At 40.8% G+C, this 24,222-nt stretch overlaps 1 long non-coding RNA gene across 1 annotated transcript in view; it reads left to right on the top strand.

Moving 5' to 3' along the window:
- The window catches only part of LOC135969621 (uncharacterized), an 87,689-nt gene extending 63,945 nt beyond the window's left edge, over window positions 1-23,744 (top strand). Inside the window, exon 3 of the long non-coding RNA XR_010584923.2 lies at window positions 23,612-23,744. This is a non-coding gene — a long non-coding RNA (uncharacterized lncRNA). The remainder of the gene's footprint in view (window positions 1-23,611) is intronic.
- Window positions 23,745-24,222: the final 478 nt, after the last annotated feature.

Genomic DNA, 24,222 nt, shown 5'->3' with positions numbered 1-24,222 from the left:
AAGAACATTATATAAATGAGGCGGCCGAGGTTGTACACATAGAACAACTAGAGGTTTTAAGGGCTTTTATAATTAGACAAGAAAAAAGAATAGAAATTTTCAACTAGAAGTTAAAAAGAGAGCCAAGAGAATATGACTGGGAAAATAGAAGAAATTGATAAAAACTAAAGCAGAAATGAGTGGTTAGAGGAGAGAAGATAAATGAATTTGAAAAATAAACCAAAGAGATAGTTCTTTAAAACACCAGAAAAAAAAAAAAATCTGCAAAGCTAGTCAAGATAAACAAGAGGAAAAAAATAATTGGAATGAGAACAGAATATAATGACAAGTAAAGGGGAGATTTACAGGTTTTATTTTGTAGATTATGTTGAACTCTGTGCTAAAAGTTGTGAAATCTGGGTAAAATGAATGATTTCCTAATAAAACATAAACAAACAAAATTTATTAAAGAAGAGAATATAAACATACTCATGATCTTAGAAGAAAATTTAAAAGTTGTCAAAGCTCTCCCAAAATGTGTCTAGATTTTACAAGCTAATTCTATGAGAACTTCGTGGAGCACATAATTACTGTGTGGTTTAGACTGTTCCAGAGCATAGGAAAAAATGGAGCATGATTCACTTAATTTTGCCAAAGTAGCGTAACTTGGTATCAAAACTTGTGGCAGAAATCTACTAAAATCGCAGATGTGAATATGGTTCCAAGAATCCCAAGTAAAATACTTACAAATCAAAATCAATAGAACAACAAAAGAACAATGTGATATCAGGGTTTTTCTAAGAATGCAGGCATAGTTCAATAATAGAAAAATCTCAAACATTGTAGGTGGGGAAATGATACTGCTTTTGGGGAGGATAATTTGGCACAATCTATCAAATTTAGAAATGCATCTAATGTGTGGCTTAGCAATTCCTCTTACAGTTATCTGTATTCTAAAAAATTATGGGCACAAGATGTTAGTACAAGAATGTTTTTACTGCAACATTTTTTCTTGGTAATACAAAAAAAGAGAAACAGTCTAAATATTCATCAGTAAAAGAATGATTAAATCACAGTGTTACCACCAAATTTAAGAATACATGGTAGCAGTTTAAAAAGACTGTTACTCTCTCTATACTGAAACAGGAAAAGCTCTGATGTATTAAGTTTTTTTAAAAAAAAAAAAAAAACCAATAAAACAAAAAACTAAATTTGTGAGCTAAATCATTATAGAATGATCCTATTAAAGTTAAAAAATAGAGCTATATATTTATATATCTACACATGTAAAGGTAACTGAATATAAAGAAGATCTGTCTATGAAAGACAACTTGAGAGATGAGAATGGGATCAATGGAGATAGTAGTGGGGGCCAAAGAGATGGGACTTTTTAAAAAAAATACAATGCTACTTTTTTTTCTTTCCAACTTTTATTTTAGGTTTAAGGGGTACATGTGCAGGTTTGTTACGTGGATAAATTGCATGTTGTGAGGGTGTGGTGTACAGATGATTTCACCACCCAGGTAATGAGTATAGCACCTGATAGGTAGTTTTTTGATCCTCACCCTCCTCCCACTTTTCACCCTCAAGTAGGCTCCAGTGTCTGATGTTCCCTTCTTTGTGTCCATGTGTACTCAATGTTTAGCTCCCATTTACAGGTGAGAACAGGAAGCATTTGCTTTTCCGTTCCCGCATTAATTTGCTTAGGATAATGGCCTCCAGCTCCATCCATGTTGCTGCAAAGGACGTGATTTTGTTCTTTTTTTTTTTTTCTTAAATGGCTGTGTAATATTTCAAGGTATGTATGTACCACATTTTCTTTATCCAGTCCACCGTTGATGGACACCTAGGTTAATTCCATGTCTCTGCTATTGTGAACAGTGTTGGCAATGAACATACATGTGCATGTGTCTTTACGTTAGAATGATTTATATGCCTTTGGGTACATGTCTTTGGTTATATACTCAGTAATGAGATTACTGGGTAGAATGGTAGATCTGTTTTAAGTTCTTTGAGAAGTCTTCAAACTGCTTTCAACAGGGGCTAAACTAATTTAAATTTCCACCAATAGTGTATAAGCATTCCCTTTTCTCTGCAGCCTCACCAGTGTCTGTTATTTTTGGACTCTTTAGTAATAGCCAATCTGATTGATGTGAGATGGTATCTCATTGTGGTTTTGATTTGCACTTCTCTAATGATTAGTGATGTTGAGCATTTTTTCATATGCTCATTGGCTGTATGTATATCTTCTTTTGAGAGGTATCTGCTCATGTCCTTTGCCCATGTTTAAATGGGGTTGTTTTTTACATGTCAATTTGTTTAAGTTTCTTCTAGATTCTTGATATTAGACCTTTGTAAGATCCATAGTTTCCAAATATTTTCTCGCGTTCTGTAGGTTGTCCGTTTGCTCTGTTGAGAGTTTCTTTTGCTGTGAAGAAACTCTTTAGTTTAATTAGATTCCATTTGTATACATTTTATTTCATTACATTTGCTTTTGGGGTCTTCATCGTAATATTTTTTTCTTAAGCCAATGTGTGGAAGAATATTTCCTAAGTTTTCTTCTAGGAGTTTTACAGTTTTAGGTTTTACGTTTAAGTCTTTAATCCAGCTTCAGTTGATTTTTGTATATGGTGAATGGTGTAGGGGTCCAGTTTTTATCTTCTGTTTGTGGATAGCCTGCTATTCTGGCACTATTTATTGAAAAGGGAGTCTTTTCCTCATTGCTTTTGTTGACTTTGTCAAAGATCAGATAATTGTAGGTGTGCAGCTTTATTTCTGGGTTCTCTATTCTGTTCCCTTGGTCCGTGTCTGGTTTTGTACCAGTACCATGCTGTTTTGGTTACTGTAGCCTTGTAGTATAGTCTGAAGTTGGGTAGTGTGATACCTCCAGCTTTGTTCTCTTTGGTTAGAATTGCTTTGGTTATTTAGGCTATTTTTTGTTCCATATGAATTTTAGAATAGTGTTTTTTCTAATTCTGTGTAAAATGTTGTCGGTAGTTTGATAGGAATAGCATTAAATCTGTTAACTGCTTTGGGCAGTATGGCCATTTTAACAATGTTGATTCTTCCTATCCATGGGCATGGAATGTCTTTCCATTTGTTTGTGTCATCTGTGATTTCCTTCAGCTGTGTTTTGTAATTCTCACTGTAGAGATCCTTTGCTTCCCTGGTTAGCTATATCCCTACTTTTTTTTTTTTTTTTTTGAGGCTATTGTGAATGATATTGCATTCTTGATTTGGGTCTCAGCCCGGATGTTATTGGTGTTTAGAAATACTGCTGATTTTCGTACATAGATTTTATATGCTGAAACTTTGCTGAAGTTGTTTATCAGATCTAGGAGCCTTTGGGCAGAGACTATGGGATTTTCTAGGTATAAAATTGTATCATCGTTGAAGAAAGATAGTTTAACTTTCTCATTTTCTATTTGGATGTGTTTTATTTCTTTCTCTTGCCTCATTGCTCTGACTAGGACTTCCAATACTATGTTAAATAGGAGTGGTGAAAGAGGGCATTTTTGTCTTGTTCTGGTTCTCAAGGGGAATGCCTTCAGCTTTTGTCTATTCGGTGTGATGTGGACAGTAAATTTGTCATGGATGGCTCTTATTATATTGCAGTATGTTCCTTGATGCCTACTTTGTTAAAGGTTTTTAACCTGAAGGGCTGTTGAATTTTCTTGAAAGCCTTTTCTGCATCTATTGAGATATCATGTGATTTTTGTTTTTAGTTCAGTTTATATGATGAGTCACATTTATTGATTTGCATATGTTAAACCAACCTTGTATCCCAGGAATAAAGCATATTTGATTGTAGTGGATTAGCTTTTTGATGTGCTGCTGGATTTGGTTTGCTAATATTTTGTTAAGGATTTCTACATCTATGTTCATCAGAAATATTGGCTTATATTTTCTTTTTTCATTGTGTCTCTGCCAGGTTTTAATATCAGAATGATGCTGGCCTCATAGTATGAGTTAGGGAGGAGTCCATCCTCCTAGATTTTTTGGGGAATGGTTTCAGTAGGATTGGCACCAGCTCTTCTTTATATATCTGGTAGAATTTGGCTGTGAATCCATCTGGGCCAGGGCTTTTTCTGGTTGGTAGGCTTTTTATTACTGATTCAATATTAGAACTCATTATTTATCTATTCATGGTTTCAGTTCTTCCTGGTTCAATTTGGGAAGACTGTATGTTTATCTATTTATTCTAGATTTTCCAGTTTGTGTACATAGAGATATTCATGATAGTCTGAGGGTTTTCTTGTATTTCTGTGGGATTGATGGTAATGTTTTCTTTATCATTTCTAACTATTTTTATTTGGATCTTCTCTTTTTTTCTTTATTAGTCTAGCTAGTGGTCTATCTTATTTATTCTTTCAAAAAACTAACTTTTGGTTTGATTACTCATTTGTATGGTTTTTCACATGTCAATTTTATTTGTTCAGCTCTGATTTTGGTTATTTTCTTTCTTCTGTTAGCTCTGCTGTTGGTTTGTTCATGTTTTCCTCATGACTGTGGTGTTCAGGTTGTTAATTCAAGCTCTTTCTAACTTTTCCGTGTGGGTGTTCAGTGCTATAAACTTTCTTGTTAACACTGTTTTACCTACTGCCAAGCGATTCTGGTGTGTTGAACTTTGTTTTCATTAGTTTCAAAGAATTTATTTCTTTCTTAATTTTATTGCTTACCCAAAACTCGTTGAGGAACAGGTTGTTTAATTTCCACATAATTGTGTGGTTTTGAGAGATGTTGTTAGGATTGGTTTCTGTTTTTATTGCATTGTGGTTCAAGAGTGTGTTTGGTATGAGGATTGTTTTATGTCTGATTGTGTGGTCAGTTTTAGATTATGTGCTGTGTATGGTTGAAAAGAATGTATATTCTGTTGTTTTGGGGTGGAGAGTTCTGTAGATGTCTGTTAGACCTATTTGGTCAAATGTTAAGTTCAGGCCCTAAATATATCTGCTAGTTTCTTGCCTCAGTGATTTGTTTAATACTGTCAGTAAGATATTGAAGTCTTCCACTATTATTGTGTGGTTATCTAAGTCTCTTCATATGTCTCTAAGAATTTCCTTTTTGAATCTAGGTGCTCCTGTGTTGGGTGCATAGGTGCATATATATTTAGGATAGTTAGGTCTTCTTAATGAATTGAACTCTTTACCATCAGGCAATGCCCTTCTTTGTCTTTTTTGATAATTGTTGGTTTAAAGTCTACTTTGTCTGAAATTAGAATAGCAACCCTTTTTTTTTCTGTTTTCCATTGGCTTAATAGATTTTTCTCCATCCCTTTACTTTAAGCCTATGAGTGTCATTGTATGTGAGATGGATCTCTTGTAGATAGCATCGAGTTGGGTCTTGCTTCTTTCTCCAACTTGCCACTGTGTGCCTTTTCAGTGGGAGTGTTTAGCACATTTACATTCAAGGTTAATACTGATATGTATGGATTTGATCCTGTCATTGTGTTGTTGGCTGTTTGTTATGCAGACTTGATTGTGTAATTGCTTTATAGTGTCAATGGTTCATGTACTTAAGTATGTTTTTGTGGTGGCCAGTGACGATCTTTTGTTTCCATATTTACCACTCACTTAAGGACCTCTTATGTGACAGGTCTGGTGGTGACAAATTCCCTTAGCATTTGCTTGTCTGAAAAATATTTTATGTTTCCTTTGCTTATGAAGCTTAGTTTGGGTGGATATGAAATTCTTGGTTGGAATTTCTTTTCTTTAGAGTGCTGAATATAGACCCTTAGTCTCTTCTGGCTTTTAAAGTTTCTGCTGAAAGGTTTACTGTTAGCCTGATGGGGTTCTCTTTGTGCATAAACTGCCCCTTCTCTTTAACTACCTTTAATAGTTTTTCTTTGGCATTGACCTTGGAGAATCTGATGACTGTGTCTTGGGATGGTTATCTTTTATAGTATCTCACAGGGGTTCTCTGAATTTCCTAAATTTGAACGTTGACATCTGTAGCAAGGTTGGGGAAATTTTTGTGGACAATATCCTCAAATGTGTGTTCCAATTTACTTGCTTTCTCTTCTCTTTCGAGGACATCAATGAGTTGTAGATTTGCTCTCTTTACATAATGCCATATTTCTCAGAGGTTTTTGGTCATTCTATTTATTTATTTATTTATTTTGAGATGGAATTTCACTCTTGTTGCTCAGGCTGGAGTGCAATGGCATGATCTCTGCTCACTGCAGCGTCTGCCTCTCGGATTCAAGTGATTCTCCTGCTTCAGCCTCCCAAGTAGTTGGGATTACAGGTGTGTGGCAACATGCCCAGCTAATTTTTGTATTTTTAGTAGAAACAGGCTTTCACCATGTTGGCTAGGCTGGTCTCGAACTCCTGACCTCAGGTGATCCACCCACCTTGACCTTCCAAAGTGTTGGGATTACAGACGTGAGCCACTGCACCCAGACTGGTCATTTTAAAAAATTGTTTATTCTTCATTTTTGTCTGACTGAGTTGATTTGAAGAACTGGATTTTGAGCTCTGCAATTCTTTCCTCAGCTTGGCCTATTCTGCTGTTAATACTTCTTATTGTATTATGAAATTCTTGTAGTGATTTTTTTCAGCTCAAATCAGTTTGGTTCTTTCTTAAAATGGCTATTTTATCTTTCAGCTCTTGCATCATTTTACTGGATTCCTTAGATTCCTTGGATTGGGTTTCAACTTTCTCCTGAATCTCAATGATCTTCATTGTCATCCAGATTCTGAATTCTGTGTCTGTTATTTCAGCCATTTCAGCCTTAGAAACCATTGCTAGTAAGCAACGGTGATTGTCTGGAGGTAAGAAGACATTCTGGCTTTTTGAGTTGCCAGAGTTCTTGGACTGGTTCTTTCTCATCGGTGTGGGCCGATGTTCTTTTAATCTTTGAAATTGCTATCCTTTGGATGGGGCTTTTTGCTTTTATATTATTTGATGCCCTTGAAGGTTTGACTGTGATATAAGTTGGGTTTAGTCAACTGGCTTCATTTCTGAATGATTTTAGGGGGCTAAGATTCAGCTCAGCACTCCTGAGCTGCATGCTGTAACCCTTGGGGACTGGGTCCAGGCCCATAGCTTTATTCTCTGGCACCTCGAGGTTGTAAATATACTCCACTGGAGGGACTGAGATATTCCTGGTCTGCTTGCAACAACACTGATCGGGGATGCCAGAAAAAGCACTTTGTTGGGGGCAGTAACAGTGGGGTCTGTGCTTGCACGTGCACAGCAGTGGCAGCAGTGCACTGAAGTCTGTGCATGTGTGTGTACTGGCAGTGGTGGGGTGACAGTGTGGTGGGGTCCGTGCATGTGTGTGTACGTACTGGTGGTGGCGGGTTGACAGTGTGGTGGGGTCCGTGCATGTGTGCGTACGTACTGGTGGTGTGGGGATGGCAGTGTGGTGGGGTCCGTGCATGTGTGTGTACTGGCGGTGGTGGGGTGGCAGTGTGGTGGGGTCCGTGCATGTGTGCGTACGTACTGGTGGTGTGGGGATGACAGTGTGGTGGGGTCCGTGCATGTGTGCGTACGTACTGGTGGTGTGGGGATGACAGTGTGATGGGGTCCGTGCATGTGTGCGTACGTACTGGTGGTGTGGGAATGACAGTGTGGTGGGGTCTGTGCATGTGTGCGTAAGTACTGGCGGTGGTGGGGTGGCAGTGTGGTGGGGTCCGTGCATGTGTGTGTACTGGTGGTGGCGGGTTGACAGTGTGGTGGGGTCCGTGTGTGTGCACATGCACTGGTGGTGGCAGTGTGGTGGGGTTCACACACGTATGTCAGTGGTGGGGGGGCAGCAGTGGCAAGGTCCACGTGTGTGTGCACACTGGAAAAGCAGTGGCAGGAGGCTGTGGACAAGTGCATACCCACAAAGTGGTGAGGGGAGGCTGTAGGCAAGTGCGTGCTGGTGGGGGCCTGTCTGAGGAGATGTTCTCCAATGGTTAGGCAGAGTCTGCTGATGAAGGAGCTCTGGCGGTGGCTGCCAGGTAGTACCCAGGTTGGGCAGCCAAGGCTGTGCTGCAAGCAGGCATGGCCACATAGGGATCCCAAGAGAGGCCGGTAGACGGGGGTTGGGGGGTGCTAAGACCAGACTGGCCCAGTCTCACGGGCAAGATAGCCCTGCTCTGTCCAGGTCCAACAGCCAATAAAGGGCAAAGCCCGCTTAGAGGAGTGTGGCGAGCATTGGGGCGTCCCTGGCCATGCTCCACTGCGGCTGTTCCCACGCCACATTCTCTGGGCTCCACCTAGGCAGGAGTTCCATCCCTGCCCCCTCTCCAAGCAGCAATCCCTGCCAGCTCAAATGTCTGTGGGCACGGTGGAGGCTCCTGCAGCTAGGATCCCAAAGGTCTGTGGCAAGAGTGGGCCATGCCTCACCTATTTAACTCAGAGTGGGCCCATCTTCTTGACAGTCTGCACTCTCAGTGGGAGATGCTCTTCTTGTCTGCATCTAGTCGAGCATCTTAGATCTAGAACTTTTGTCTTTTGTATTGAGCTCTGTATTGTTTAACATTTTTACAAGTAGGATATCCTCAAATAATATTTGTGTAACTAAATGATAAAGAACAATGTAAAACATATTATAATTCATCCCATCAATAGTCAAAAAAGAAAAAAACTTACACTTGATGGATTCCAGAAAATTTCTACCTTCTACTTATTCCTTGAAAAACATCTTAGTAAATAAGGAAGATAAAAAACTTTTAAAGCAAATAGTATCAGGAATACCTTTCTTAAAATGATGATGGTCATCATATTTCACAGAGAAAGGGTAAAGCATTATCTAATAAAGTCACAGGCATCAGGCTTGGGAGTCAATAACATGATTATTATTTAATACTGTTTTCAAAATTTTGGCCACTTCAGTTCAACAGGAAAAGAAAAAGAATCCACTAATCTTAGTTGAGAGAGAGAGAGGAGATGTCAGTGTTGTTAAGAAGGATTATAACATTTACAGATGTGATAATCTACATGACAAACCCAAGAGGCTCAACAATAAAAAATTATTTGCATATGCCAGTGCTTCCTGCCTGCCAGGCCCTCTGCTAAGTGCTTCATAGGCATGATCTCATTTCACCCTCACAAGAATCCTGTGATGTCCATTTATTATTGTTTCTATTTTATAGAATAGGAAATTAAGTTCCAGAAAGGTGAAGAAGGCAGTGACTGGTGAGGTGTGGAGCCAGGATCCAACCTGAGCCATCTGACTCTGGAGCTGCTTGAGTTTCTCCAGCCCTGCTACACACTTTAAAAGTCAAAGAATATCTTCCAGTCAGCTGTCAACATATAATATATATATTTTTAAAAGTAATAGGCCAGGCACAGTGGCTCATGCCTGTAATCCCAGAACTTTGGGAGGCCAAGGTGGGCAGATCACAAGGTCAGGAGTTCGAGATCAGGCTGACCAACATGGTGAAACCCCATCTCTACTAAAAATACAAAAATTAGATGGGCGTGGTGGCCCATGCCTGTAATCCCACCTACTTGGGAGGCTGAGGCAGGAGAATCACTTGAATCCGGGAGGCAGAGGTTGCAGTGAGTGGAGATCGTGCCACTGCACTCTAGCCTGCGTGACAGAGTGAGACTTGGTCTCCCCCACCGGCTCCCTCGCAAAAAAACAAAACAACCCAATAACATTTACATGTAAGATCAACAGCTGGCCAGGCACGGTGGCTCACGCCTGTAATCCCTGCACTTTGGGAGGCCGAGGTGGGCGGATCACGAGGTCAGGAGATCGAGACCATCCTGGCTAACACACGGTGAAACCCCATTTCTATTAAAAAATACACAAAATTAGCCGCGCGTGGCAGCGGGTGCCTGTAGTCCCAGCTACTCAGGAGGCTGAGGCAGGAGAATGGCCTGAACCTGGGAGGCGGAGCTTGCTGTGAGCCGAGATCGTGCCACTGCACTCCAGCCTGGGCAACAGAGGAGACTCTGTCTCAAAAAAAAAAAAAAAAAAAAAAAAAAAAAAGACCAACGGCCAATCTGGAAAATACATTGTATTTGCCATGGGAACCAGAATTATGTATTATCCAGCAGCATGCTTAAAAAGGACCAGCATAAAACTTTATTGAGAGGTAAAGAGAAAACTTGAATGCATGGAAAGACATACTCATTTGTAGCTTGGAAGTCAGTTTTAAAAAGATATTGATTATTCTGAAAATTTACAAATATCTGGCAAATTCCAAACAAATTATCAACATTTTTGTCAGAGCTTGACTTATTCTTTTAAGAAAAATATTTTATTTCAAAAACTCATTATATGAAAAAAAGCCATTAAAAAGTGTGTCTAAAAAACATTTTCTTCAGAAGTAAGCATTGTTTGTAATGCTCTGACACATACGCAGACACACATGGCTCTGCTATTTTAGCAAAATAATGTCAAAGTGGCATGTGCAGCTGGCTCAACTGGGTCATGAGAATATATTACTACATTTTTAGGAACTTTGTGAGCTGATTGATAAACATAGCCATTATTAAAAATCAGATTACATAAACTCACAATGAAATTATTTTAAAAACACAAGTAACACTTTCTTAAAACATCTAATCACTTCCTAATTATTTTGTTACCTTTTGCTATTGTGTATGCTTTTGAGGTCATTCACATCTATTGTATCTGCATCATGGGCATGTTATGTAATGGTGTGCTGCTGTGTTTATCTTCCCAACTCTGTGATCAGTGACATCATGTTAGTAGCTTAAAATTCACCATGGTGGGAATATTTGGATCATGCAAGTTGGCAAATGCTACAAATCAAGACCTTGTCTTCTTTTCAGAGAGTTGGTTTTTAACGTAACAGCACACTGCCGGATTAAAATTATGCTAGCAGGAGTGATATGTATTTCAACTATATGTGTGTATGTATATGTGTGGTGTGGTGGTGGTGGTGGTGTATGTGTGTGTGGTGTATGTGTATGTATTTTTTCAGCAAAATGGGGAGAAAAGCAAATTATAGCTCCCTAGTTAGAAGTAGAATAAATGAGGATGAGAAATACAGCTTGTCTTACAATCAATACTAGACGAGGCAAAAAGGGTTTCCTGTGACAAAGTCCTTAAAAGAGTTATCAAACTTAAACATGTCATGAATTTTTCTTTTATAAATAGAAAATGTTCCAGGTTTGCTGACCTTTTTTGTGATGAAAGTGGTGTCGATAAAATGTACCTAAAAGATACTTGGAAAAAATAAATACACTTGTCTTTTCAAGGCAAAGGGTATATTGTAACAAGTGTGCAAAAACAACAGCCTTTTAAATAAACTCATACTTTGAGGAGAGTATACTGAGAATGAAGAGTGACAGTGTCTGCAGAGTTATGTGATTTTGAGACTGAAAATGACGTAAGCAGGCCATCTATAAAAACTATCATATCTGTTTACTTTAAAAACTTGGAAACAGGATATTCTCATCTTATAAAAAATCTTCTAAAATAACTAGTTTTTTAGTAATGTGAAAAGATAAAAGCTTCTAATTATTTTGTAAGTACAACTGATTGACATCAGGAAAAATGGAAATTATTAGCTGAATTTTAACAAAGACCTCTGCAAAATTGGTGAATGAGGCTGAAAATGATTGTCACTATTTTTAGGCATAGCCCATGAAGCACTTCTTTCATTTGCTATCTATGCATATTGGCGAAGCCCCTTTTCAGTTATTTCAAAGCCAAGTACTGGAATAATCTGAATTTAGACCTAGAACTGCACACAGCAACATCCCAGTGTTAAAGATTATTTTTTAAAAAAGCATATTTACCTTTGCTAAAAGACATTTTTTAAAAAATGAGAACACAAATATGCTGTGCCCTAATAATTAAAATGAACACGAAAACATTTTTATGATAGGTTCACGGGGCACATTCGCAGGTTTGTTACAAAGGTATATTGCATGATGCTGAGGTTTGGAGTACAATTGAACCTGTCACCCAGGTAGTGTGCATAGTACCAGGAGGATAGTTTTCCACCCTTACCCCTCCCTGACCTGTGTTTCTCAATGTCTGTTGTAAAATAACATATTCTAAAAAACAGTTTATTAGATATTTATATTTTCCTTTGAAAATTCCAAAGTGTGGAATTTGGGCTGGCAGCATCGGCATCACCTGGGAGCTTACTAAGGAGTGCAGATTCTCAAGCCCCACCCCAGGCCTCACCTTATTGTTTTGAGTTAAATGGAGGAATCCTCTGTGTGGATGAGTTTTGCCATAAGTACAATCAGGAGATGAGAGAGCTACTTTGCTCTTTGGTGGGTGGGTAGGTGAGAGGGTTGAGAGTGGTCTGTTCCTCTGGTGGAGATTTTGAAGACTAGAGTAGTTCTTGATATTTTGAAGTATATTTATATTAAAATAGGCTTTCTGGGAGTAGGTGAAGCCACTGCAAGGTGTAATTCCCAACCCTACCTTTATAATAGCACCAAATAGGATAATTCTGCAATAATACTAGCTAACATATAACACTTACTATGTACCAGGCATTGTCCTAAGTTCTTTTTAGAGAAGAATTTGGGCCTAGTCAGTCTAGCTCCAGAGCCCATGAATTAACCATTATGCTATACAGCCTGGGTATAACACGTATAAAGGAATAAATACCCACAAATTAGGGATGCATCTGCAGATATTTTTATTGATGGGGAACAAGATAAAATAAAGTTTGGGGACACTAGGCTAGTGGATACCAGCTCAAATGCTACCGTGACATAAAAAGCCTTTCCTAATCTGGCCCAGCCAATGTCCCTGACCCCACTTCTTGCTCTGCCCCCTTAAAACCTGTGATCTGAATTCTACCGTCTTGAACTAGCATCCTGGCAGCTCCCTGAATTCCTAATGCTTCCTTCCATCCTTGACTCCTGTCTCTCCTTCAGAACTCAGCCTGGGTACTGCCTGCCCTTCTTAACTATGTAATATCTGCCCTTCCCCCACAGGGCCAGTCCAGGCATCGTTTGTACACTCTCAGCATTGTCTGCATACTCTGCATTGACATTTGCGCTAGTATTTTATAATCATCTATTCACTTGTTTGTCTACCAGCCTTGAGGGCAGCACTCTATCTTGTTTATTTGTGTATGTCCTTGTGCAGAGCCTGGAACATATCGGGTGCTGTTTGCGTGAATGAATGATTGACGAAAGAGAAAGCAACCATTGCCCTAGGAGTTGTTCTAGGATCTGTTATTTGTTTAATGACCACCAGAGGGGGGCAGACGAACAGGGTCCAGTACACAGCACCCATCTAGAACTCCAGGTAGAGAATTTAAATACTTATTCTAGGGCTGGAAGGGAAGTTCAATGGTCATGTAAAGCGTTCCTCTGTTTTAGACAAAAATTAAACAAACCTTTCCAGGTAAGCACAGTGATATTTAAAGTTTTTAGGTCAAAAAGAATTGTTTGAATCTAGGCGGACATTACATCTGAAGAGTTGGATTCTGGTTCCAACTCTAACATTATTTAGCTTGTGTGATCTCAGATGAGACCCTTGGATTTTGGAGACTTAGTTTCTGAATCCGACAAATGGGCGACATACTCATTTTTTCTACCTCCTAGGGGTGTTTTGAGACCCACAGGTAATAATGCACACAAGCACCCTAAAAATGACAAGTAACAAATAAACCATAATAAAAATCAGGGGCTAAATAAAAATAATCTCAATCTCCCTTGTTCAAAATTAGTTTTCTGAAATGTGAGTTGAAAGCTGAAGTATAAGCATGGAGTTGCAATGAGCATGGACTTGTGTTGAGAGCACAGATGCATCAAGATTTCAAGCTGTGCATTATTTAGACCATTTTATTCATTTGGTTCCCACCTGACCACCTCAGCTGCACTGCCAGAGGCCAGCTAATCCCTCTGCATCTAGCATCATCTATGCCTGAATAATTCACATATCTCACCACACATGTATATCTTTTCTTTCTTTTGTAAATGTGCATGAATGTTGTTATAATAAATAAAACACAAATTCATAGAAAAACTTTCCTGAGTTTCCAGTCACATTTACTATAATCTATTTTTTCTTAGGAGATGGGGTCTGGCTGTGTAGCCCAGGCTGGAGTGCAATGTCACAACCAAAGTTCACCGAAGCCTTAAACTCCTGGGCTCAAGCAATCCTCCTGCCTCAGGATCCTGAGTAACTGGGACTACCGGTGTGCACCAGTATGCCCAGCTAATTTTTTTTTGTAGAGATGGGGGTCTCACTATGTGGCCCAGACCAGTCTCCTATTCCTGGTCTCAAGCAATCCTCCCACCTCGGCCTCCCAAAGTGCTGGGATTGCAGGCATGAGCCACTGCAGCTGAACCCATAATGTATTTTAAAAATCAACGTATATTTAAAAAATATATTTAGGATTGAGTTGCATTATATGCATATTGAACCTATGCAGACATGACTCTATGGGTTTAGCAAAACAAAGAAAAAGAAAAGAAAAAGAGAAAAAAGAAATTCTCACAAACAGCAAAACAAAAATTAAACCCACAATTTTTTTTTTTTTTTTTTGAGACAGAGTCTCACTCTGTCACCCAGGCTGGAGTGCAATGGTGCAATCTTGACTCACCGTAACCTCCGCCTCCCGGGTTCAAGTGATTCTCCTGCCTCAGCCTCCCGAGTAGCTGGGATTATAGGCATGTGCCACCACGCCCGGCTAATTTTGTGTTTGTAGTAGAGATGGGGTTTCACCATGTTGGTCAGGCTGGTCTTGAACTGCTGATCGCAGGTGATCTGCCCACCTTGGCCTCCCAAAGTGCTGGGATCCCACAATCTTTTAATAGAGTTGGTGATTTGGCTCCATGAAGGGATGGATGCCCAGGCTGAGCAGGGATTGGTGGATGTGACTGCTTCCCCTCAGTGGGTTTCAGCTCTTGCCAACACCTCTCATAATAGAGTGTATTTCTGTATTTGTCAGTAATTTAAGAAGTTTTAAAGGGAAACGTTTACATGAGCAATCATTTTGTCTTATAGTTGTCTTTTGAAGCCAGCTCACCATAGAAGATGCTACTCCACATGTGGAGGGAACATGACATTTTGGCGCACAAAATAGGAATCCATCCGTGGAAACACTGATCTAGCCTAGAAAACAGGCTCCTGGCGCCTTCCCAGAGATTGGGGTGGAACCCAGACCTCTCTCGTTAGGATTAATGCTCTCTCTATCCACAACTGTGCAAGTTAGCATGACTTGCATTCTGGAACCCATCCTCCCCGCAGGCCTGGGCGAATCCGTGAACGCCTAAACTGTGCATACAGCCGAGGCTACTCTCAGTACAGGCAGTCTATCCCCACACAGACAGTTTTTACGCACAAATGTTTGTTTTTCAGGGGCCTCCCTGGTCATCATTTCCATTGTCTTTCATGTGTTACCTTTATATTGGAATCAGAAAGTGAGGTGGAAGCGATTTTCAAGCCAGTTTTGTACCTCGGTCAGGGCGATCAGGGGCAGGTGTGAATAAATCTCCCAGGCTGGGCAGCCTTCAGGCCACCAGCACTTGGTTTCCTTTCTCCCTTCCTCCCTCAGTAATGTGAAGACCAGATGCATCCTATGCCCCAGCACCACCTCACCCTCTGGCCTGGTTTTTGAGCTTCCTTTTCCTCTTGGGTGAGGCCATGCTTCCTTGACACTTCTGGCCTCTATTCCTTGAAGGCCAGAAGGCATTCTTGGGGCAGGGGAGGGCCAGTCCCTTGACATGGAGGGGAGGGTGCTGAGTGAGGTGGGGTGGCAACAGCAGCTGGCAGGCCCAGGGTGTGAGCGGGCAGGCCTCCGTGGGCGCCGGGACAGTGGCTCGCTCAGCCCTCACCCTCTAAGCTCAGCAAGGCTGAGGCGCTGTTTGGAGTTGGCTTCCCTCCTCTCTGGTGGGTGAAGAGGTCTCCCTGTGAGGGGAAGTGCAGCACCGAGCTTCCACAACAAACTCTCCAAATGCCAAAGGAGGCTGTGGAAATTAGGATCATCATGGCTCCAAAGGATTACGGACCGTCTTGAAAATCTGAGGTAGCTTTTATCTAGGGTGGTGGAAGTTTCCTCTGGCTCCCATGGCTGGCTGGCTGGCCTGAGCTTCTATGGACAGAATTTTGTTAGATCCCAAGGAAAACTTGCCAACCCTGAGAGCTTGTAGACACCAGAATAGGTTGTGAAGACGGCAGAATCGACTTTGGCGGTCTTTAAAAATAGAATCACTTCTCTTCACTCTGTAATGGTCTGGAATGACAGTCTGTAAAAAAAAAAAAAAAAAAAAGGTGGAAAACATGACAACCACAAAGCTCTTAATTTCAACAACTCTTGATTTTAAGCTGTTTTAGATTTGCTACATGTCCTCACATCCTTTGATTGCCTCTACAATATTAAACACACATTGAAGATGCTTTGCAACACGCCCAGATACTGGAGCTCCAATGCAGAGGAAGGAAATTAATATTTGGCAGGAAATCCCAGGGACACAACTTTGTTTGGAAAATTATGTCTATCACACAAGTGGAGGTTAAAATCCACCTCTGAGGGGCTGATAGGATTTTTTCCCCATTAAGTAACCTCCTACCTCCATTTAATTGTGTAAGGAAGTTTGTAACCTCTGCATCCTCTCGCCGGGCTCTGTCCTCATTTCCTCACTTTTTTTGTAATCTAGGACCCAAGACTTCCAGAAGACTCTCTTGCTGGGTCTTTGTTCCCCTATTGCTGCTTTAATAGAGACACGTGGAGGCAGGAGAGCGGGGCGAGGGAGGCAGCTGAGAGGCAGTTAGGGGAACACTGACCCGAGACTCCCCTTTATTCCCTCTGCCTTCTCCAGCCATACCCTTAGACCTTTGTTCCTATACTTGGCTATGTTTTCCAAACCCAAGCAATGACATGGGATCTGACAAGGGCAAGTGTACTTATGGGCAAAGCAGGATGCAGTGTCCTCGAGACTGGTTCTGTCCCAGGGAATTGGGAATCCTAGTGATGGCTCACACACGAATCCCCTAACTAAAAAATTAGGTACCTGCCAGTTCACTTCTTCAGACCTTGTCTGTGTGGCAAGGATGTCACATACAAACAAATTCATGCATAGATGAGGCCATGTCAGTCATGACTTAGGGACATCAAATAGTGTGAGAGCCATTTTGGGATGCTGGGCAGCCCTGGGCCTGCTATCTTTGGCAGCATCTCCAGCATCCCAAATGCAGTAAAAGGTCCTTCCACCTCCTTGGGAAGCACATGGATGTGGCAGTTGACATCATATAATGTTCAACGTGCACTTAAACATTGATTGAATTATATTTATTCTATTTGAGAGACAATATCATTTTTTTTAGGTCTCAAATATTTCTTATGGCATTCAAAATTACTGTGCCTGTAGAGACAGTGGATAAAATGTCCTAAGCATGGAACACTGGTTTACAGGACTAGACATGAAAAATAAAGTATGCATACCCCTTTAGCATATGCCCTGCAAATCCAAATGTAAGCCTGACCTTAAAATGTATGTTTGTGGTGAGGAGAGGGCAGTAGTGCTGTTAAGAGAAGGAAGAGTCTCAAAATTTCCAGTAAGCAGAAATTACTTGACTCATCCAGACTGTCTTCTCATCTGGACTGTCTTCTCATTCTGACTGTCTTCGTTGGGAATGAATGGAAAGTAATAATGTTAATTAAAGGGGAGCAAATGTCCTTAGGTTTGCCTTTATTTGGGGGAATAGTTTTTGTTTTATTTTTAGGGAACCTTCCTAAAATGTCCTTTTAGGGCTGCTTCCCATTGATGGGGTCTATGACTTTGGCACTATGGTTCCCTCATCACAAAGTCTTCCATCATGAAGGTTTCTAGGACCCCCAGCGTAGGTGTGAGACTCTTTCCATTTGTAAGGAATGGAGGGGAATACTCAGTTGAACTTTGACAATGGGCATTCACATTCATTGTAAGGATACACAAGAAAAGTGAGGAGTGCTGTTTTGTCTCAGCAGGTGCACTGTTATCCACAAGACAAACATTTGTTGAGCACCAACTGTGTGATCACTGGGTTCTAGGCTGTAAGGACTCTAGTGGTGAACAAGACAGATAAAGTTCCCACTTGCATGGAGCTTGCATGTTTGACAGATAAGAAACAAAGGGCATAAATGAATGAGGTCGTTTCAGATGGTGGTAAGTGCTATGAAGAAAAGAATCTGGTGACATGGTAAAGAGGGATAGGGAGAAGGGTGTGAGGCTACTTTAGATTGCATGGTCCAGAAATATTTCTTAGGAAGTAGCATTGTAACCAAGCCTTGAGAGTTTTGAAGGAGCCAGCTGGGAGTAGGTCTGGGGAGAGAATTTTCCAGGCATAGGAAAGTACTGGTGCAATGCCCCTAAAACTTTGGCAAGTTTTAGGAACACAAAGAAGGCTAGTGGGGCAGAAGCATAGGGAGTAAGGGTGAGTGCTGGAAGACGAGGTCAGACCCAGAGAAAACCACAATGTGTTCACCACTGGGTCCAACGGTTGCTCTGGTGCCCCAAACATCTTGTCCCCACATAACTGAAATCAATTTTTTTCTACTCCATTGACTCAGTCACCCTCATGACTCAGTCACTTTTCGAATGGGCTTCTCTCTCTCAGTGCCTCACCATGAACATCTTTCTGCTTCTCAATCCCTCTCTCAATTCACTTTGCATTACAAATTCCCAAGGGTGAGGATCTGGGTATGTTGATTCATACTATCCAATAAGAGGTGATCCTATTGGTCAGAGTCTCACACTAGGCGTTCTCATTGGCAGCTGGTCTCCCTTAGGTCCAGCTTCCCTGGCCTGGACTCCTGGTTCAATCAGTTGTGGCCAGGATCTCATGACCTAGAGCTTGGCAACTTATTTTGAAGGAAACTGTAATGACTACTTTCATCAGGATCAAGTTGTGTATTGTGTACTGGGCCAAAATTGAAGAGACTGACAGAATTCTTAGAGGAAGGATGTATATGATCACCTCACAGGCTATGAACCTAATGGGGCTTTTTACAAAGGGCTTAGTGCTTAGCTACTCACTGAACCTTCCCCAGGGACCACTGAGTCTGATCCTGTACCATCCATATCTAAACACTTAGAAGTTAGCTGTTCAATGTAACCTCTTCCTATTGGCTTTTTCTTTCTACCAATTATATCTTTCATCCCCACATGCATTTATGGTATGTCCTTGCCGTTTTCTTTCTCCTTTATTTGGACTGACTATGTGGATGGCTTTAACATACAGAACAGAGCAGAAGTACTTTATATAAGAGAACTGCAGCATCCACCTGTTGGAACACCCCTTCATGGAACCCAGCTACCATGCTGCAACGAAGCCCAATTAGCCATGTGAGAAACCAAACTGGATAACTGAGGCCTCCAACCAGCAGCTCCAGCTGAGCTCTCAGCTGACAGCCAGCACTAATTGCCATTTATGTGAGTGAAGCCATTTAGGGCCTTCTAACAATCCCAATGCCCCCAGCCAACCTTAGTTTAATATACACACACCTTACCCCAGCCAAATCCAGTGATGTATACACACACCGGATCAACCCGCAGAATTGTGAGAAATAGCAAACTGTTTTGTTCAAAGTCCGTAAGATTTAGGGTGGTTTTATGCAGTAATAGTTAACCTTGTAAGGGACAGTAAATAGATTACACTGAACGCATCATACTTGGCCTTATAGAACTTCAGAATCAGATACAGATAGCAAGGGCTGTAGGCCTATGAAAATTGAAAATGAAATTTTCATTTTACTTGATAATTGCTTCTTTGGAGAATCAATAGAAGAGAACTCCTTTCTATCCTAGTGACAGGCAGCTAAGGCCACACTTGTGGTGGTGGCGATTTAGGGAGAGACTGCAGGCATAGCAAGGCAGGGAAGGAAGGGAGCCAGAGTCAATTCATGTGTCGATAGGGAATATTGAGTCTGTGACATTTTGCTCAGAAGGTTCAGAATTTGGCATTGCTGTTTCCTATAGAATGAGGGAAGTTCACATGGATATTATTTATTATTTGGATGCTAATTCTTTGAATGGTGAAATGAAAAAACCTCCTGCTTTCTCTCATCTCTTTCCTTTGCTCACATGATTCCTTTTTTCCTTCTTTTCAAAGAGAAGAAACAACAACAATGTCCAAACCTGTTTTTGTGCTCCAGCCTGAAATTCAGATTTGGTCTTTACCCAAAGTCAATATTTTGGGAGAAGTTTGAACTAAGTCATTCATGCAATCTTGGGTTTCAAGTATGAAAAATCCCCAGTTTTCTACTTTAAAGGAAATAAAAAGCTTGAAAACTATGTACCAAAAATCTATCAAACATTGGAAGCTGTCAACTTCAAACTTGGCACAAAAAAAATAATCACCAAAGGAGGAAATTCAAGTCAAGTGTGAGTAGAGTGGCCAAAGCTTGTAATGTGTTAAAGGCACGTAGACCAGAGCTCATGCAGGGTATTGGCAGGTGAAACCCTGCACTGCAACTGACCTGTCACTGTGCAGGAAACTCTAGACAGGGGCCTCTTGTTTGGATAACTGTGGCGATCTCAGTTAATTGGTCTCCCTGATTTAAGTCTATATCTTTTTAAAATCACAAATCTGATCAGGTCATTTTCCTGTTTACAAACTTTCAGTGACTGCCCCTTGTCCTCAGGATGAATCAACACTTCTCAGCAGGCCTTAAGAGTTGACAGGCATGATCCAGCTATGATTCCCTCTCTGGCCACATCTCTGGTCACACCCAAACTCACACCCCTTTCCCCAGTCACGCTGAGCTCTGTGGTGTTCCAAGAACGTTCATTGCTCTCCAGCTTAAGTTTTTGTACAAGCTGTTCTTTCTCCTGGAACTGCACCTCATTCCCAACTCTTATTTGTCCAGCAAGAATCATTTCAGATGTCACCTCTTCCAGGAAGAACTAGGAATATCCCATCTGAATTCCCACAGTATCTGGGAATTTGTCATGTTGTGTAATAATAATCAGCTTACATGTATATCTCTGTCACTAAACTATTAACTCTCTAAGGGCAATTACCTATATTTAATTTTTTAATTCTGAAAACCTAACACATAGTGCTTGGCATATAATAGATGCTTAATAAACTATTGTGAGTAAAAAAGCAAATGAATGCCCCTAAACCCCACCTACATTTTTGCATCATGGGAAGAAACTAGAGGGATGTAGGGGTAGCAGGGCTTTGAGGTGACCACAGAGTTGAGACGCTGACAATTTTATGTCCATGTCATGATTTTGCCAAGAATTAATTCTTCCTAAAAAATGTCTCCTATGAGAACCTACATCCACAGCCATGCAACATGACAGTGTTCTTGTTTTTTGAAGTCTTGTTACAGTGGACTCTGTCACAGAGGATTGGAATTTACTCATTTAATTAACAAAGATATTTTGAGCTCCAACTGTGCCAGGCCCTGTACATATAGAAACAAGAAGACAACATGACTTGTTTTCCTCAAGGAGCTTACAGTATGGTGGACAATGGGTAACACAGTTTGGTTTTGATTTGATGCTACTCGGGGGGAGGACTGCCTCATTTACTGGGAACTCAGCAGACCAACGTTAATTCTGCTCTAAAAAATGTTTAAATTTTTTTTCTAGGAGAAAAAAATGAATAAAGCTCACCCAAGAGAATAAATATAGATGACTTATCTCATCATGGAAACAAAACCTTTTTTTTTTTTAAATGATACATTTACAAATAAATAAGACACTGGATGCAGACACTTAGAAATCAGGAAATTCAAGCCGTGTGCTTCCGATGTAACTCAGTCACAAGGATGGAACAGACGTTTCTCCCTAGAGGCCCAGTCTGTCCCTAAAATCCTTGAGAATTGTGATCCAAATTCTGTTGGTGGGATAAAATGTCCTTGAGTGAGATGTTTAGTAACAGAATGGGAGATGGTGAGAGCCTAAAATGGGTCTTCGGTTCTCTAGGCCAAGCCCAGAACTGATACTGGGAAGGATTTCAATATGTAAACAACGTCAATAACTGGACCTATGACGGTGGACCACAGGAATGTAGAATGGATAGCACAGGGCAGAATTTGACCTAAAGTCATTGCAAGGAGAGCAGGAAAATATGCTCCAAATTCTCCTCTGAGCGCCATCCACCTAGTCAATATCCAATCCGAAATATCCACTCACTTTTGCATTTCTTCTCAAAGTTAAACTTCTGATATCTAGAAATGTACTTAAAAGGGGAACCTCAGGAGAGCTATTTGCTTTTTAATAATATTTTAAATTATTGACTCGAATTATTTCCTCCCTCTGTCCATACCCTTTGCCGTCTATATTTACTATCTATATTTATACTTCCCTGACCTAGACTTGTGCTTTGGCCAATGGAATGTGAGTGAAAGTGATAATATGGCAGAGTTTTGGGTCTATGTCTTAAGTGACAGTACTTGATTCTGTTTGCCTCTCTTGTATCTCTGCCATTACCATGAGAAGAGCTTGTCCTGGGAAGCTGCTGCCTCGTAGCAATGAGGAACACACATGGAGTAGACATGAGCCCCAAATCAATGAGGAGCCAAGCCCATCTGTACCTTCAACCTGATTCAGAGATACCTAGCTGATGCTAGACTAGATTAACAGAACCACATCCAACCTTTGAACACACAAGCAAGAATTAATGCTTGTTGTTTAAGTCACTGAGTTTTGGGTTGATTTGTTACCCAGCAATAAATGGTTGCCACAAACAATAATAATAGCCAACTTGCCTATAACTTGACCAAGATCATTCAGCTAGTGACCAGTGCAGATGGAATTCAAATCTGGCTCTAAATTCCATGTCTTAATCACTTCCTTATATGACCTTGAGAAATGAACCTAGTTAATACTTAGGTGAGTTATTTTCAGGCAGAGATTTTTATCCTGGAATGAAGAGAATACGAGAAAAGACATACATTTCTTTTCACATGGATTACAGGGAAGAGGAGAGTTACAGTCATACCAGAATAATTCACTCATAAGAAAATTCTGTCAGGGTCCCTATATCTGATAGAGAGGGAACAGCGTATTAAAATAGAAAACTAGAAGAAAGCAGGATTCAGGATTTAAAGATAGCAGGCCATAAAAAATACAGAAGATGAAGGACTGCCCAGTATGACCATTATCATGCCGGAGTTTGTCTGCCTCTTACTATCTTTGTGGTCGTCTCTGTGCCTTAGCTTTTCATGTATGAAATAGGAATAATGAAAGTAACTACTTCATCAGACTGTTCAGAGGATTGAGTAAGTTGGTGTGTGTCAAGTGCTGGGAAGAGTGTCTGGCACACTGTAAGTAGTATATGCATGTTAGCTTAGTGGTGCCTCTAGAAGGGAGCACCATGCTTACTGTCTACCTGGTATTTCTGACTCCACCACTGTGATGGTTTTGTATTGTGTCAACTTAGCTATGAGAACTACATTTCCCAGAATTCCTTCCCCTATATGGTCTAGATTAGGATTGCCATATGAGGAATCTGCATGAGATTTGGAAGGTGAATATGGAGCATCATCCATCACTGTCTGGAGGTCAGTGTCGGGCACCAGGTGCTGCTGCAGTCTTCACTCATCACGGACCTACACAGGGCAGCAGCTGGACCTGCACCTCCTCTCCTCCTTCTGGACCTCCTCCTGTAGCTGTTCTGGCCAGGTGTGTGTGTCACTCCATGATGGAGGATCCCAGCTGGCGAGTCGCCCATGTGGTTGAGATTGAGATGGTAGAAGACAGATATGACTTGCAGTTGGTCCTCGTGGATTCCTCTTTGTCTTCACAGATTTTCGTTATCCTTGCTTTTCTGCACTTCATATTCAGCCTTCCATCCAAACTGTCTGGCCTGCTGACCCATAGCAACTTCAGGATTGGCCCACCAAAAGCAGAGGGAATGCCTTGCACAGACGTCTCCACCAGCTCCCATCATGATTCAAGGTCCAATCTCTATTGCAAATCTGTGTTTTTCTACATCACTCATCATGGTCATGCTTCCCTGATTGGACCTTGCCTGATACATTCCCCACCGCATTACTTTGTGAGTTGGATATAAGACAGTGGTACCACTGAAAGCTCAGGATTCTTTTTAACACATTTTGCATTTACCATAACTCTAAGCATTTTGGCTCCCAGCTACCACCCTTTGCCTTCTCACTATTTCCCCAGAACTTCTCTATGGGAGGACTTGGAGCAATAAGGAAAGAGTATTGACTGCTGAAATCTCCACGGAAAAAATATCCAATTTCCTTCTTCAGCACAGTGATGGGTGGGGTTAACCACAGATTTGTCATCAGATTTTAAAATCAAAGCAGTAAGATTTTCCTTAAAATAAAAGAAAAAAAAAGAATTCTATTTACCTCAATATTGCTATTTTTACAGTTTCCCAGAACAAGTTGT

The sequence above is a fragment of the Macaca fascicularis genome, chromosome 2 (genome assembly GCF_037993035.2).
Source record: "Macaca fascicularis isolate 582-1 chromosome 2, T2T-MFA8v1.1".
Classification (NCBI taxonomy): Eukaryota; Metazoa; Chordata; class Mammalia; order Primates; family Cercopithecidae; genus Macaca; species Macaca fascicularis.
The sequence above is the reverse complement of the archived record's forward strand: the minus strand, read 5'-3'. Positions and strand labels throughout refer to the sequence as shown.